Here is a 13,170-nt window from a genome sequence, read left to right as displayed (position 1 = left end):
ATGATAGATTTCTTAGGATAGTATAGGAGTTTTCTCCTTCAGCAGTACTTTGATAACGCATTTATGAAAATATATTTCACGCACGACTATTTAATTCCTCAGGTCGTGTAAAATGTCAACAAGCATGGCTACTTATGCCATTTGGACTGATCACGGTGTCAACAGGCATGTCTTCGAATCCTGTTCGGATCGTGCTATATTTTAAAGCCTTAGTTATTACTTCTCTTCGGGTCAACAACCTTGGGTATTTATCTTCGGGTCTTCCATGCATTCAAAAAACTTGGTTACTAATGCCCTCCGGGTCGTGGAGTATTTTATTAACCTTGGTTACTAATCCGCGGGTATTCAATGATGTCAGCAACCATGGTTATTAATTCCCTTTTTGTCATTTTTACCTATATTATATCTATGTTTTTGTTTACGCATCGTTGTCATTATAATAGAACTTGATGCGACTGTTATACAAGTGAGAGGTTTGACTTGCTATAATACCAGGTTAAACCCACCATTTTCTACATAAGAAAATGCTTGTACCAAGTCAGGAATATATTAGTTGTTACCCGTTCCTTTTCAAGTGTTGAGCTTTTGATTCAGCCATTTGATTAGGGACTTTCCGTTTCGATTTATTTCAACATTGTTTTATAATCTTAATTTCTATGAAAATAAACAAATACTTAACAAAAAAGCACAAAAAGGCATATCTACAAAGCATATCAGCAAAAATGAAAAACAAGAATACGAAAATTTACAATTGCATAATGACACAATAACGGAATGTTAAGTACAGAACCACGTCATATGTATAAAAGAAACACAAAAATGGGTAAACACAAAGCACATAGCCAAAAATGAAAGACAAGAATACAAAATAATAATTGAACAAAAACTCAATGACGGGATGTATAAGTACAGAGGCACTTATCATAAAAAAAATAACCCAGACTAAACAGTAAATGATACAAAAGGACAAATAACATCAAAACTTCAACAATTTACATGTATCGATATAAAAAATAAAATGCTACTCCATGTTTAGAGATACAACACAAACTGTTGCTCTGTACTGTCGATTTACCAACACAAAATCATGGAATAACCAGTTTGATGGGTTCAATATTAACCCTTGGATTCATTTGAGCACGACATGTCAAGTCTGACAATTTATATTTCTCTTGAGAAATGTCTTTACAGAACTTGTTAACATTCTTAAATTACAATTGTCAGATACCAAATAACTATTTGATTTGTTGTTTATTAGCTTAACGAATGCATTATTGAAAGTTCGTCTCTGAAATGTAAAAGATAAGAATATATACTTCTGATCCGGAAATACGGAATCAACTCTGACAACAAACATTGATGTTTAATATTAACAGCACTGTAAAGCGTAATTAAGATCTATACAAAGCCTATGGGTAATTAAGTCTCATTGTGTGTCAACATATCGTTCTTTACAATCATAATAACTTGTTAGATAACACGCATGAGTTGTTACTGTTTTGAAATAAATACAATGTAACTGTTTGGGTTGATGTTATACGCTTGAGCAGCTAATTAAAACTAAACTGTGTAGAAGAACACTGAATGTCACAATGTAATTGCTAAAAGTTGATGTTATAAGCACCACAATCACATGTTTCTATATTGAGGCGATGCACAAGATAATACAATGTAATTGTTAGGATTTTGTTATTGGACCGTACATCAGCAAAACAAACTGAACGCAGATAATGCGATGTAAATGCTAAGGGTTGGAGTTATATCTACCATAATCACACGTTTCTAAGTCCAGGCGATGTTCGGAATATTTAAGGACTTATTGGAGATAGAGTTGAGACATATGTTCACACTACAAACATCAGCTTTTAGCAGTAAAAGGTCTTATTAAGTAGCAGTCTGGCTAAGAATCATGCAAAATGATGAAATAGTGATACACACTGTATCACAGAAATCCACAATACTTTTTGTGTTGAAAGATATTGTGAAGTAAGAGCTAAATTTGTAATATTAAACCATTGAACACAGTATATTTTTCTTGGTGCTTTATTGAATATTGGACAAATATGAACTTTCCCCTCTTATTGCAGTATAAGAATTTCACTATTTTCTCCTAAGACCGGATGTTTTAAGGAAAATGTTTATATGCAACCTAAAGAGAATAATTTTCTTTAAAAAATATCAAAAAATAAAATATGTAGCCTAGTCCTGATTTTGAGTAAATTTGTTTTCTTTTTTATTTAAAATTGTCTAAGGGAGATAACTCCTTTAAAGAAACATTACTTTCTCTTACATAACAACAGTTGCCATGTGACTGAAAAAACATCCAAAGTCGTTATTTTAATAGAATTAAACATAGCTGTACCATTTTCTATCTTTTTATGAAAATACAGAGTGCTTCCTATTTAATTACAAGGAATAAATAGTATAAAGACTATATTTTCTTAATTCACCCCTGAACTGCAATGTTTACAATTACTCATTTCCTGTTTGCAAAGATTTTGCATCTGCTGTGTTTCATTAGATATTACACAGTTTTATTCTGTTTTCCCTGTTACGTGAGTCCATATCTTCTTTAAGAAGATACTGTGCATGATGTGGAAATATTTTAGAACAATTTTAGACAGAGGCGAGTCCTTTCACAACTTTTCCAGTGGCATGTCATGTTGCCTTGTTGATGTGTATACCATGCTACCGAGTCCGATGCCAGTAAAGAAGCTTGAGAATTCCTGTTGTAGTTTTCAATTTATCAGAACTGTATCATGATAAAAGACATCCCAACGTAGACCAGCTTGTCAGACAATAAGACAGCAACTCATACATTGTAAAGAAGTACCAAGATTACATAGACAATATCATTGTCAATGTCCATGACTGCATGAGCAAGCAATGAAGCATGTATCTTGATAACTTATAAAGACATTTTTGTATGTGTGGCTTTTCCCTTGACTGTCTTTTGACTGTACCAGGCATGACAAAAACATAAAAGATCCCTAGACTATGGAGTAATAGCTATATATAGTAAGTAATAGTAATACTAACTTAATTTAATTTAAATATTCTTTTTTATGGAGGATAGATTTATATTGAGATAATGAATTCAAATGATATTAGAGTGCAGTAAAAGGTCTAATAATAATGATGTAACTTAGTGTTACATACAGTAACTAAAACAAATGTGTTATACACTGTAAATCATTACCCAACCCCTCCATTTTCTATATTTCATCTCAAAACAAGTACTAGAAACTACATGTACCTCTTAAAACTTTGTGGGAGTTGACCAGCACCATGATCACACACAAAAAAAAGGTAAATTGGCAAAATGTGACTAAAATGTTCATGTACATTTGTACATGTATATGATTTAGCCTGACTTTGTAAATGGGGTATAGCCTAATAATCTTATAATTGCCAAAACCTCACTCATCTCCAAACTATATTTCAGACCATACATGCCATAATATAATAAAATAAAATGTAAAGTAACACCAGAGACATATAATACATGTATTATATGTCTCTGGTAACACTAACAGTTACTTGCATTTATTCTAAAGAAATAACTAGGTATAAAATGTACATGTAATGAACTACATGTTTTTCTACAGCATGGATAAGCTACAATTTATCAAATAATTTATTTAAGAAAAATTTATCAGTTACCAGTTACATGTACAATAAATTTATATATATGTACATTACATGTATAATCATATCAAAGTGTCAAAGTTTTAAATCATTTTCTTGAAGTTTTGCATATTTGGGTTACCCCTTCTGACAACAACATGCATGACATGTATTGTATCAAATGCCCCTCATCCAACTTTTCCTTTTTAAATAAATGTAAACAAACAAATAAAATAGCTACAAAGGAACCTTCTACCCCTTTTGAAAAAATATTTAAATCAAGTGAGGTGTTTATTCTGTAACAGTGTTACAGGTCTGATAATACCTAATAATGTACATCAGTTGTGCATGGATATGAAATTCAGAACCTGTCATTAAATTAAAAAAATAAACTGCTACCCATCTAACATAGCAACAAAATTGATGCTATTTTTAAAAGTTGTGGGAAAGAAAAAAATCTGGCTAATTTAAATTACCTTTCTTTGTTGGAGAGATTTACAACTGTTTGATTGAAATTTTATTAAATTTATACCATGACCACTCAAATGACATTTTTTTAATGACTAAATACTAAAAGCCACCTCCCCATATGTCATGTATGTTATAAATTCTATTAATTGTTATGTAATAAATGTTATAATTACAAATTATTGTGTTTACTGATTGAAAATCATCCTGATCTTTTAACATTGTTAAACAAAATGAAAACTTGTATTTTAAATGGATTATAACTGATGGTCAATTTTTCAGCAATTCATGTGTACAGGTACCTACAATGTCATGAATGTATACAGTGAAATTGTTTCATTAAAGCATATACATTTATCTTAATATTTAAAAAAAAACAAAACTGGTTTATACATTGTTCATGTTTGCAATGAACTTTAAAAAGCATGTTAGGAATTTTGTAATGTAAAATATTGTACATCTATCCTTGGATTTCAAGCATCACTTGATTTTCTCAACTTTCTCTCTAAATTTGGAGATTGTATGTATTTACATGTATGTATGAGATTGAGAGCAGTTAATACATTTCTTCAGTTTTCATTAGGTAACATCTTTGCTAACCAAGGTTTCTAATCTACTACTCTTTACATTTGATCAAGATATATTTGTTTTCCCATTCATGATTACTTTCATATATCTTAAAGGGGAGTTACATAAATACATTATGCACTGACTTTATTCTTTTATAATAGGAAATTCTGTCTTTTATTTCAGGTTTCACACACACACAATGTTGGTTCATGTGAGAGGAAGAAGTGATTTGTTGGAGAAAGTTCTTGCTTGTCTTTATCTACAAACAATTTACAAATGATGTACATTTTACAGTACACAGAACATTGAGGGATTGCTTGAATGAAGCTTAAGAACACAGAATAAGAATTAAAAGAATAAATTCTTATAGATACAAAGCAAACATTACAAAAAAAATATGAAGCTGAAAGTTTACTTGTCTGATATTTGAATATAATATATATAGATATATAAATATATAATGTTAAATGTTTAAAGATTTTTGCTCACATTGTTTTGAAAATATATCAAAATATTAACTTTATAAATGAATAATAAATCTTTTGAGAAGACATATTTTCATTTCCTCTTGTTTTGAATAATCTTTTGTACATGACTTTTGTATACTGCAATGGGTTTTTAGAAAAGTCAATTACAATACCAGCTGTAAGCTATAGCTAATGTACTTGGCTGTTCCTTACCCCCTTACATAACTGACCAAAGGTGCTATTGTCACCATTTGGCATTTGCTGTTATTTCAATATAAAAAAAAAGATGTGGTATGATTGCCAATGAGACAACTATCTACAAAAGACCAAAATGACACAAACATTAACAACTATAGGTCACCATACGGCCTTCAAAAATGAACTAAGCCCATACCGCATAGTCAGCTATAAAAGGCCCCAATAAGACAATGTAAAACAATTCAAACCAGGAAACTAACGGCCTTATTTATGTAAAAAAAAATGAACGAAAAACAAATATGTAACACATAAACCAACGACAACCACTGAATTACAGGCTCCTGACAGGTACATACACAAATAATGTGGCGGGGTTAAACGTGTTAGCGGGATCTCAACCCTCCCCCAGCCTGGGACAGTTGTATGACAGTACAACATAAGAACCAACTATAAAAATCAGTCGAAAAAGGCTTAACTCATCAGATAGACATAAATACAAGTGAACGTGGCCGGGTAATTATACATCCAGACACAAAAAGACACAATGAACAGATCTGAGAGTACTTGCAGTTATCTGACGGCTAGTTCAAAGCCACTAACAACTAATAAAAAAATCAAGTCAATATGAAAGAAAGGAGATGTGGGTTGTAATGTATAAGTCAATGAAACAGAAAACAAACAACACAAGCACATCTATCATGAAACAACAAAGCCAATTGAGAAAGGCAATGGTTTGAATAGATGAGTGATACATGTATTTGGTTTAATACAAAAAAATGTGGCTCCCTTTTTTAACAATGTTATTCCCAACAACCTTAATACTGATAACTCATCAGTTTTACAAGGTACCAAGAACATGAAGAAGGTATTAAAGTAGAAAAGAAAAAGAGATAATCCTAACAACTGAAGTATACACTAGGGAGACAGCAACTCAACAACACAAATATGTCACAATTATTTTTGAATACCATACAAATTGTATTGATACAATTATCAGACCGCTAATGTCAAAGCAAGAAAACTGAAATATCTTTATTTTAGTCAGAATATTTCACTCAATTTCATCAATAGCACTTTCAAATTTTAGGAACATAGTGGAACCAAACAAATAATGATATGGTCATATAAATCTTAAGCCGAAAAAATTAGTTTCCAAATATCATGTCATTTCTGAAAGATAAAGCATCTGCCTACTCATCACCAACAAAATAGAGATTTGTTTGATACTGAAAGTAAACGGTCGAAGTCTGGTCACTGGTACAGTGTGTACAGTTTAAAAAATATAATTATATCTATTGCCAATCAGTATTTATCAGTACAGATCTGAGAATACTCACTTGCTAAGAGCTAGACTATAGCCAATAACAATAAGTACAAAAATATGTATGAAAGACTAAAATATCAGTCAGTACACTTACATAACACATCCAATGAATCTAGTGGACAGATATAGATGTTTTAAACAGTCAGGGAAAAACACAAGCTTGTGCAATGCTAAAATATAGGTATCGACTTTGTTTTGAAGTTGCAGATCTAACAATAAGTAATGTTTTTTTTAGATTTCTGTGTCAAATATTTAACTAAATTGTAATTTGACCCAAACAGCATGAATAAACTTCTGTCTAAACCTCAAAATTCACCTCATGTTTTGTGCATTTTTCAAAAATCATACCCTTGGCAAGGTGCTCTAAACGTTGTCCATACGTTTGTAAATCCGTCTTCTGTTAGTCTTCCTTATGGCCATGATTACTCTAATAATAATTTCGTCGCTACTTAACAGAATTCTATATTTGGTCAGCATCTTAAGTGTTATGAGTTGAAATATATGTTACGAAAAAAAAGAAGAGGTGGTATGAGACACCTCACATCTAGAGACCAAAGGTAATAGAAGGTGTATAATTTTGAGAGTTGTCGGGTACTTACTTACCTCCATCTCCAGCTGGGACAAGACAGAGTATTTGAAATTTTTAGAGTAGAAGCAAATATAAGTACTAAATAATGTTTGTTAGGAGTCAGAAAAATACTTTGGTCTAGGTACTTTTCTTCTTGTGGAGTCTTTCAACTTGTCAGCTTGCACATATTGCAGTTAAAAAAAGACTAAGTGTCGTTCTTTTATCATACATATTTCATTAAAATTAATTGTCAGAAACACGCATGAAATATTTGCCACTGGATGTTCTAAAAACTAACAATCAGAAACAGATAATCGTCATGTGTTGGGTAGATGGCGTATACCATGGAAAATAAATATGTGTATGCCCCTGCAACTGAACGTTGGGGGGGGGGGCATATTGTTATACCCATGTTCGTCCCTTTATGGGTACATAGTTTTTCAGCTTAACTCCTCCTAAAGTTTGAAATCTAGGAAGTTTTCTGTTTGTTCATATATATTGAAGATGTGCATGTGGTCAGTGTTTGATTTTTAATCTTCTGAGAGATACCAGCGGGAGTCATTTTTTAGGATATAAGGGATTACATGTTCAAGTTATTTTTAGAATAACACTTTTGCATCTGTGGGGGCATCAATTACATCTCCCAGACAAAATAATATCTCAAAGAAAGTCATGAATTGACTTTGCTATTATATAGTTAATCTTATTAAAAAATGTGTAATTTTTCTCCGCTTACCGGTATACAATATATATTCTGCTTTCTGAATTAGACCCCCCCCTTTTTTTTTGGGGGGGGGGGGGGGGTTAAGGATCTGCTCTTTCTTTTTTTGCATGATACAGATATCATTCAAAGAGAATGTTGAGTAAAACCTAGCTATATAGCAAGCATAAGTTAACCTGCCACTTGTATGACAATTGGTTATCTTTCCATTTTGTATTAAAAACAATGATGCTTCTGACACGTCCAAGTACTGATGAATTTAAGTTATTTCAGGAAAGTCCCCCCCCCCCCCCTCCAGCAATTGATTCTTAAGATGTAAAGACATGCTCTTTTTTCAATTCATCTATTGAGAAAAGGTTGTTTTAAATAAGTGTAGCCACATAAATTTGTACCATTCTACTTAGTTAAGTGTCTTCATGAACCTGAAAATCAACTTCTCAAAAAACCGGATCGTATTTACCTTAAAAAGTCCATATTCACAAAAAATATATATGCTTTTGATTCAAAATGCAACAGACTATCTTTTAAAATGGTTCAAAAACATTATTCACATTAAACTAGCAATAAAAAGTAAATAAGGTTGTCTATAGAAAGCTTATTTATATCATTTTTGAGAAAAAAGTGCATAAATATTGTAAAAAACGTGACGACATGATCAACATTTTTACAAAAATTCTGTACTAGGCTACATATTTTTATTTTTGATATATTTTAGACAAGAGTCAACTGAAATAGTATGATCAAACACATCAATTCTATCATCAGGGTCTAGGGAGATAATAGAATTTGAAAATTTCAAATTTTTGACAATTTTCCAACTTGAAAATATTTGTTAATTTGGTTGTCATGGTAACCAAGTTTCCCTTCTTGCATCCATCTTTTCAAATGTTTCCTATTTAAGTTGAACATTATAGATTGAAGGATCTGGTATATACTTTTCATACAGTTCATCAGTATTGCACTTTTTCCAATTAGAAAAAATATACAAATTTTGGGTATTTAAGGCCATTAAACACCTTGTTGCTAAGAACAGCCGTTTCCATAGCAACAGCTTGATTTTTTGTGTGCAAATTGCCATTTATATTATTTTTGCCTCAAGTTGAATCAATTAAACTATAGTAGATGGATATCCTTCACTATGGATGTATCACCCTTTGCATGATTCTTAGCTGGACTGCTACTTAATGTTCATAGCTCAGCCTGTATAGATATACTAATTAGTTAAAATATGCATTTGAAAATCAATCCCTATGAACGATAGATTTGTGGTGGTGTCACTATGTTATTGACTAATACGTTCTAATGTTCATCTGAGTATCTGAGTATCGGAAATAGTCTCTCCATCGCTCGGTCGGAGACAGAAGTATCGCCACGGTCACTATATTATTGACTCATACGTTCTAATGTTCATCTGAGTATCTGAGTATCGGAAATAGTCTCTCCATCGCTCGATAGGAAAAAGAAGTATCTATTTGTATCTCAGTTATTTTGTCAATTGGTCTTTTCCATCATTTAAAGTTTATGTATTTTTAAGGAGGTTAACTACACATAGAATGTATCCCATCTTTCTACGCAAATAGTCATTTGTAGAAAGTTACATAATGAAACATAATTGTGTTTGACTTGTGACATTTTGTTACCATTGTTAAAGTACAGCGATGATGTGATGTAATATTTCATGTTGTTCAATTAGATGTTGTATAATTGTTGTTGAGTTTTATACTAAAACACACGAACCGAAAAAGACGCATACAATGTGAAATGAGATAAACAACTATAGTTAATCAGAACATGCATGACAGTATAGGTTCAGTTTTTACTTGTTGCCATTTTTGGTCTTATGGTTAAAAGGTGGTAAAATAATAGATGCTTTGTGCCAACTGCTTTACACATCAAAATGATAGATAGAGTTATGTTTTGTCGACTTCCCTTTTAATTATGAAAGATATTTTAAAATGGTGAGACATTATACATATCAGCAATCAATATAAATAAATCAACGACTTTATAAGAGATATTCTTTTTTCAATGCCGTTCCGCAGACTTTCACTTTGCTAAATATGGTAAAAAGGGGGAAAAATCAAGCAATTCTACGTTTTGTAACTACTCCATCAATGATTAAAAGTAATCATAGCTATCAGATTTTCGAAAAAGTTTTTGTCGGATTCATAATACAAATATACAAATGTACTTCTATCTTGTTGCAACACATTTTAATTTACATTAAAGTGCTTATAATAATTGTTTTAAAAATAACAACTAAACAGTTTTCGTTTGAGGTTCATGGTTCGATCCCCATTCCGGGAAGTGAAATCTCAGGGCCTGCATTTTCTGTTCTCCCTGGATACCAATTGCGAGTATGGTCTTGGGGAAACGATCATAGTCGGTAGGAAGGGGATGATAAATTGCTGACCCGTGTTAAGAGAGAGCCATATCTTTTGCACATAAAAAAAGACAGCCTTAAAGATTTCGTAAAATAGCAGGCTAATGCAGCTACAAGGCAGCACTTGCTAAGGCAAAGTGGAAAGGAATTTATATAAGTTGCAATAACTTATTCCCAAATCTACTATTACTAAATATGTTTAAACTAATAGGATAGCAATAATCTTATTTTAGCAATAAGGTAGACACCAATTACGATAACGTAAGATTTTACAGATAAATCCCATACAAAAAATAAAAAGAATATGCTGTTTCTGTTAAATTATCAACAGCATTTGCTAATTGATATTTGAGTTTTATTTTGATGGTTTTCTTTATTTGACACATCCTTTTCCTGGATGTTGTTCTTATGTTACATTCCGAATTCATCTTAAATTGTTTTGTAATTAAATCTTACTGAAAGGAACCATAATGTTCTAAGCGACCATTTGATATAATGAAATTAAAAACCATCAAATTGAAATTATCTCCAATAAACTCTGTTGTCAATATTGTTTTTAAATTCTGTAGTTCTACTGGTTGGTTCATGTAATTGTGAGTCCTTACAAATTCTAGATTCTGTTAAACAAGCTTCTGTGAAGTCAATAATAATACAATCTTCAGAACAAACATGTTCTTCGGGGTAAACACAGTAAATTAATTAGAATATCAGTGAACTGTTTATTAAGTCCAAGAGAAAACTCATTATTTCGAATCCTACAAATTCACGATCTTTATAGTTTTTGCACTGAAAATAAAAACAATTTTAGAATAAAATGATATTAAATCAGTAATAGTGTACGTACTAGTAACATAAAGCGTATCGTTTTTAGGATGAACATGGTCAAATTGCTTTTATCAAATCAACACAGTCATTTTGATTTTCACCTTTACTTCAAATCTTACAACATTTAAAAGTTTGAAGTATTCATTCAAGAAAACTAAAATCAAAATAAATCCAGCTCATCAGATATAATGACATACAAATATTTAAAAAAGAAGACATCTCTCTATAACTTCATTAGTTTACGCTTTATGCACAAGCACGACCTAGACAGTTATTCCGATCAACCGAGTTCACTCAGATCCATTATCATCGCTATAGGTTTCAGTTATAAAACCATCAAAAATATATTTGTATCGGAGATGGTGTAAGTCTTCCTATCAATTGAATGCCAACAATTGATGACACTTTAATTAAAGCAGTGTGAAACCAGTTTGACTTAAAACAAACTGATGTTGTACTGTTATACAACTGCCCCATGCTAGGGGAGGGTTGGTATCCCGCTAACATATGTAACCCCGCCACCTTCTCTATGTATGTGCCTGTCCTTAGTCAGAGCCTGTAATTTAGTGGTTGTCGTTTGTTTATGTGTAATATATTTGTTTGTCGTTCATTTTTTGTACATTTAATTAGGCCAATAGTTTTCCGGTTTAAATTGTTTTACATTGTTATGTCGGGGCCTCTTATTATATATACTGACTATGCGGTATAGGCTTTGCTTTTTGTTGAAGGCCGTCCGGTAACCTATAGTTGTTAATTTCTGTGTCATTGCTGTCCTTTGTGGAGAGTTGTCTTATTGGCAATCATATCACATCTTCTTTTTTATATGATGTACTCTTATAATAATTAACGTTCTTATTGAGTAGGATAAAACTAAAGAAAGATATGAATGTGTTGTGATCAACCTCGAAATAATGTGTGTACCACAAGAAAAAATCACATACAATTGTTACAATAAGACCGTCGGACGTTCGAGTGTAGTACTTTTGTATTGTAGTATGCACGAAGCAAACACGACTAAATCAAGGTCTTATACCATTACCGAGTGTAATATAGATTCCACTCAAAATAGAGAAGAGACATGACTACTAAATTGCTTGTAAATATTGAAAAGGGATTGAATGGAATATAGGTTGTCATGAAATCCATGTATGCTATTCTATAAAGGACATAAAACTAATCGATACAGTTGTAAAAACTGATATAAGCTTTTCTTGTCTTCTTTATTTATTCCATGTATAGACTGCAGACGCCATACTTCTTCTTGATTCTCCACTGACTGTCTCATTTCATGTCACTTCTTTCTGTTCTGTTAAATAATGTTAAAGGAGATTTTCAAAATAAAGTTACTGTCCTTTAAGGTTGATTGACGGATACTTGTTTACAAACTTTTCTAAAATTGTCCGTTTATAAATTTCAAAATTATTAAGTTTTCAACTTACTCAGACAAAGTTGACCCTAGATGAATGGATTTGGCTTTTTTTTAAGGTACATATGGCTCTTCAACTGTTTCGATACTAGTACATCCTCAGCTTTCAAATATTTGGCTTTTAGCGTTCCTGCTGAAATTAAATAAAGAAAAACGCTTCAAAATCATTAAATTATCAAACGTGTTGTTTAAAGTATTTTAATATTCTCTATCATATTCAATTCTATGTTTTTATATTTTATTTCCCTAATATCATCATATCTTGTCTTCTGCATGTAATTATTTTTTTCTTTTGGTGTCTGTATTTATTTACATCGCACGTGTCTACACCTGCTGGTTTAATCTGTTTCAATACGTTTGTATGATTGCATACAATATCCAAGAGTTAACATAATGCAAATCGATGCGTTTTTCGCTAAAAGGCAAAAAAATCCAGTGAAATATTGAATATATTAGAACTATCTTATGAAACAGGCTAATTATACGGACGGACAAAGCTTAAGCAACTTCTCTTTGTAGCTAGAGTGTTATAAGAATAATGTAACGAGACAAGATAGACAGTTACAACGAAAACTTAAGATTATTCAGAATGA

The sequence above is a fragment of the Mytilus trossulus genome, chromosome 8 (genome assembly GCF_036588685.1).
Source record: "Mytilus trossulus isolate FHL-02 chromosome 8, PNRI_Mtr1.1.1.hap1, whole genome shotgun sequence".
Taxonomy (NCBI): domain Eukaryota; kingdom Metazoa; phylum Mollusca; class Bivalvia; order Mytilida; family Mytilidae; genus Mytilus; species Mytilus trossulus.
Note: the sequence above shows the minus strand (reverse complement) of the source record.